Source organism: Marmota flaviventris, chromosome 1 (assembly GCF_047511675.1).
Source record: "Marmota flaviventris isolate mMarFla1 chromosome 1, mMarFla1.hap1, whole genome shotgun sequence".
In the NCBI taxonomy this organism is placed as follows: domain Eukaryota; kingdom Metazoa; phylum Chordata; class Mammalia; order Rodentia; family Sciuridae; genus Marmota; species Marmota flaviventris.
Genome location: NC_092498.1, coordinates 23,009,607 through 23,015,308, shown reverse-complemented (window position 1 = coordinate 23,015,308; position 5,702 = coordinate 23,009,607). Strand labels below are relative to the sequence as shown.

Below are 5,702 nucleotides of genomic sequence, written 5' to 3'. Positions count from 1 at the left end.
TCAAGCTCTCTTCACTCTGACAACTGCTAAGTGCCAGGGCTCTGAAGGCCTCGTACCACCCAGGGTAAAGCCTGCTCAGGACAAGAGGCACCCCGGACACACAGATTCAAGTCAGCCACAACACCACTTCGTTTTTAATGTGAATGAACAACCAAAGACAAATATAGATTTAGAAAGCCTGTGATATGGGAGAGAAAACTCAAATAAACACAAAAAGACCTTGGAAGACATAGAAAATTCAAGGGAGCAATTTTTTTTTTCTTTTTTATAACTCAAGCAACTTTTAGGATTTGCCTAGCATGCACAAGGCTCTGGGTCCAATCCCTAGCACTGCAAAACAAAACAACAAACCAACAACAAATAAAAACTTTTATTAGTAACCCTAAAAACATCTAAGACGCAATCATTACATCCACTCAACAATGACGACAACAGAAACAATCCAAGAAAAAGACCGATGAAAGAGCTATGAAATTAGAAATAAGAGCCCCCAAAAAATAAGCACTTAGGGAGCCTTCTGTGCATGTGCTTGGGTTCCCTAATCTCACAGCTATAATTCTGATTAATAATTCTACTTGACAGACAGTACCTTACCTAAGATGTACTGTTCTATACCACTGTCAGAAATCTGAAATGGCACGTGCAGAATGTGTCTGTGGCAAGAGCAGTGGCACAATGCTCCACTGCTAAGAAAACCAGAGTCTATTTTTACCTTCTCTGCTAGCTTACAGCACGCCATGTACACTTCCCTTAACACCCATTTTCACCTTGCCTTTAGAGAGAAGGTAACTAAAGGTCATGTTTTCAAAGTGATACATGAAGACTCCCATAAAGAAGAAGTAATGGGCAAAGTCTAAAACAGCTTAAGGGGAAGACTTCCAAATGCTAACCCATATCAGTGGGCTAGTAATGGACATTTGTGAAATCTTCCCTGCAGAGTTTCACGAAGAAGATAAATATTCCTTCCATCTGGATGGTTTGCATACTGTCCTTCTTCAAGTAGAGAGAGGGACTGGATCACTGATTTGAAACGCTCCTAGTCCCAAAGCCCCTTTGTATAACATAAAATCCTGTCATGTCCCATTTACTACTCTAAAATAAAATTCAATGATAATATTAACAAGTGGTAACAGCTTTTAAAACATCAATACCCTAGATGTAAGGTAAACTAGGAGAAACTAAAAGAAAAGCAATTTATAATATAAACAACACTTCCCATTTCATATGTAAACAATTTTCAGGTCTAATTAACTACATGTTAAGATAGATGTTTCTTAACTTTCTTGAATTTCAGGGAAGCTTTTCACATTAGAAGTATAGGGGGGAAAGAGGTGAGATATAGGTGGACAACAGAATGAAAATGAGTATACTCTTTTGTGTTATTTTTTGTGGTGCTGGGGATTGAACCCAGGACCTCGTGCATGCTAGGCAAGCACTCTACCAACTGAGCTATATCCCCAGCCTGAGTGTACACTTTAAAGCATGCAAAGTTGTGTTTCGAGTAAAATATAGGCTTAAAAAAATGATAAACTATTTTTCACTGATTATACAACAGGACAAATTAAACTCACACGGAATGATACAGGGCAATTCTTTGTATCCTTTGTGCTGCAGGACATGTAACATTTCTGGCTCCCTCCCCTTCAACAGCCATCATTTTATGACCAGAACACCCTCATATGTTTCCACCACGTCCTCCTGGAGGAGGCACTGTGCCCTTGAGAAGCCCTGGCTATAGGGCATTGGAGTTTGCTCCCAGCCTTCCTACCCAATCAGACTGAGCATCAAATCCTGAAGGACAAGTCAGTAACACACCTGTGAAACAAGTTAATTTAACATGGAAAATGTCTATGAGGAAGTTCATTTGTTTTAGATTCACCTCAATAACTGTCACCATATTCAACACTATTTCTTCTGTTGAATTAAGGATGATTAGTGACACCATGCAGAATATAGAGCAGAAAGTTCCAGCTTTCTGACTTTTATTTAGATAGCGTAAAGTTGCTCCAGTTGGAAAATTGTTAACATCCAAATCTGATTAATTAATGACAAAAAGGGAGTTTTTCATAGAATTCTACGATGCTCATTTCCTCCAAACAAGACTCAGTGCATTCTTTCACATGTGGTCATTACAGGAAGGGGGGAGCAGTTTACTGTAAATGCCTTCTGATGCAATTCCACCATCTCTTTCAAAGGCAGGATTCATCCAAGTAAGGCTTAGTCACGTCTTCAAGAAAAATGCCACTGCACTGAATGTACACAGACTAAACCACATGCCTAAGGAGAAAGATGAGCTGATTCCAGGATTAGAAAACAAACCGAGAGAGGGGTGGTGTGTGTGGGGGTGCGATTTGGGGGTCAATCACATAACTTCACACCAGAATGAATTATGTGGTATGTCCAAAAATTTGGCCTTCAACTCAGGAAAAAGTCTGACAGATGTGTTACAATCATTGTTTCACAAATCATATGCAAACAGATTTCCTCTTTGCCTAGCTTTTAAAGCAATGTCCTAAAAAATAATATAAACCTCAGTCCTAACCCAGGAACTTGTGTGTCATTAGCATCCCAGCAACCATGGCTATTTAATTTCTAAAATTTTGAAAAGGTAATCCTATACTTTAAAATTTGAAACTGAAACTACATGGATTCCACATGAAGAGGGCGAGACTGGGTATACTATAAAGCAGTCTGAATAGAAAAACTTAAAAGACAGTTCTGAGTTCTTCCTAGTCAAGGACCAGTTCTTTCAAAATCTCAAATATACCCAGAAGAAAAATAAAGAATGATCTCTATGGTTTACCCTTACCTAGATCACCAAGAATTCTTCTCAGGGCCAGACACACACATTTGTTGTCATGGAGGAGTCAATGCAAGCCCAGGAGTCACAGAAAACTCCAGGCTGCTGGCAGTTGGAGCCTGAAATCCCCTTGACGAATGAACCGCACGGTGATACACACATTCTGAGCAGGCTATTGGCTAAGGGGAGACAAGGCGTGCGCAAAGCTGATTTGCCACCTTCAGGGCAAGCCTCTTCTTCTTCTCAGGAAGAGGATGGATACACTACGCCCAAGAGAGTCAAAACTAGAGAGGGTTCGTTTTCCTGTGGCATTCTCCTGAATCCTACACAAACCACGAGGAGTACAAACCACAGAGTGATCTGCCTCCTTCAACAGGCAACGCCAGCGAAAAAAGAAATGTGATGTCGAAACTGGCAATTTACAAATAAATCTCATACCACTGCCAAAGTTTGTTTGTGTTGCTCAGATGTAGGTGCATGATTTTACGCCAAAAATTGTGAGCCTTGGTTTGGGGGCTCCAGGTTAACTCTGCCAAAAGATGATAAAACTTTCAAAAGGAAACTGCTATGCTGATGATTACAAGAAAAAAAAAAAAAAGAATAGTGTAACTGATCTTTCTACAATTGGAGGTTTTCAATATGCCATCCGTGGGCCACCTGGATTAGAATTACCTATGACTGGACTAAGAGTCTCTGAGGCAGCACCTAGCGTTTCAGGTTGTTCTTGTCTTTAAAGTTTGAGAACTCCCTTTTCCTGTTGCTAGAGCTGAACAATTATCTCAATCTTTTTTTTTTTTTAAATTATTCACACATTTCTGATTCCTGTTGAAATCAGGAGCAACAAAAACTATAGAACCTCTTTAGAACAACTTGTGGCTGTAACTCCAGGGAAAAGGATAGCCAGTCTGGGTCTGCCTGATCACCCCAGCCCCCACTGCTCTGGGAAGAGAGAAGCTCAAGCTGAAGGAAAGTGGAAGATGCAGCACTTGAGGATGAATGAACGAACACAAGCATCACCTTAAGCGATGGTGCAAGTGGAAAACATAAAGCACACTGCCAAAACAAAAGGAAGGCAAGGGCAGGGTGGGGGGGTGCTGGCTACTTCCTGTTCCAGGCTTGGCATCAGGAACTTTATGCCTTGCCCAGAAGTGCACAGTGGCATAGACCAGATGCCTCATCGCCAGCAGGTTCACATGGGCTGCCTTCTTCACAGAGGGCTCAGCTGGATCCGCATAACCTCACTTCAACAGCCAAAAAACCATGAAGGATTTTTAAATACGGAAATGTTTTTGGAATGGAAGAACCTTTCCATATTTCTTATTCTCATGCCTTCTTTGTTCAGTCTAAGGTTATGTGACTTTCCAGATTTCAGAGTAGCTTTACATCATCTCCCCTCCTTTTAAACCAGTTCATTTCAAGTCCAAAGTGCTGGGCAAAAACCTCATCACTAAAATACAGATAGGAAAATGTGATGTGAACAGCACCAACAGGTAAGAAAATAGTTTTTCATTTAAATAACAAGAGTTTAATCTTTTTCCAAGAGGCATGATGTTTCTGAAGAAACTTTCTGGATAAGGGGAGCTCAACTTAGAAAACAGTGTATTTATGAACATTTTTCCAAATGCCCCTCTTGTTTTAAGAAAGATAATTCTTAAACAAAAAGGAAGGAAGTTGACTTTTAACTCTTTAGTATGAGCTGATCTAGCATATTTGGTGTTCCAAGTATTGTGCTAAAAAAAAAACAAAAAACTACATCTGTCAGGGTAGTGTTCTCAAATTTTGCATTAGGACTGAGGCCCTTTGTGTTCCCCTGTTGCTCAGTCCAGATGAAAGCAGAGCATTCCTGACTGATGTGGCAGGCCAGGGGACCCTGTGTACACTCTGTTTTTACCTATTCACAGACACCTATGGTAAAATTAACTTGTGCCACAGTGAAAGACTAAGAACTAACAGTAAAGCAGAACAATTATGACAATATACTATAATAAAAAGCTATGTGAATGTGGTCTCTTAATTTCTGGAACTTTCCATTTACTATTTTCAAACTAAATTGACTACAAGTTACAAACCAAGGACAGTGAAACTATGGGGAGCTACTCAGTCAACTTTTTTCTAGAAGCATGGTTAAGAGAAATACTGGCATCAAAGTAGTCCTCAACTACTCAAAACATACCTATACTTCAGGGGTTTAGGACTGAGGTCACTCCCCCCCCCCCAAGAATACTGCTGCTAATAACAATAATCAGGACCTTACACAAAATGATTTCACTTATAATGTATATGTAATACCATATATGTGAAATGAAATGCATATTGTAACCATGGTGCAATACTAGTAATTCTATAAGGAATAAAATATTAGAAACATGAATGATCTTTCTGTTTACAACTGTAAGGAGGAGGAGGATTTAGTAAGAGGAGGATGAACCAGACTGAGACTCTTAAGAGCTTTCAAACTGATGATGCTAGTATTTATGCTTTATTTTTCCCCAAACACACTGTGTTCTTTTCTCTTAATATGATGACATCATTACTCTTGCCTTATAAGCTGTTGCAGATACCTTTGAAGGTGCTTCAAAATTAAACAAGAAGAAAAAAAAAGCTTAGAAAGAAAGATTGACTAAAAATATATAAGAAATGTGATAAGTATATAATTGCTTTAGAATGAATAAGACTACAAGAGGCAGGAAAAGAAGAGAATGTAATAATCAAAGTTCCTCCAATTTGACAAAAAAAGGTTCTGTGTTGGATATATGACCTGAACCAGGGTAGCCTGACTGCTTGTGGGGTGGAAGCTACCAGGGGCTGACCAAAAGCAGACAGTGTGAGATCAGCCACATGCGTGACCGGGATGTGTGCAAGGCAGCATCTATGATCTGAGAAGCTCTGGATGGTAAACCTG

The 5,702-nt window shown here is 39.7% G+C and overlaps 1 non-coding gene across 1 annotated transcript; it reads right to left on the bottom strand.

Annotated features, from left to right (window-relative positions):
- Positions 1-1,386: 1,386 nt before the first annotated feature.
- Positions 1,387-1,460, bottom strand: Trnaa-agc (transfer RNA alanine (anticodon AGC)). The gene has a single exon. It is a non-coding gene; the product is annotated as a tRNA-Ala (tRNA).
- Positions 1,461-5,702: the final 4,242 nt, after the last annotated feature.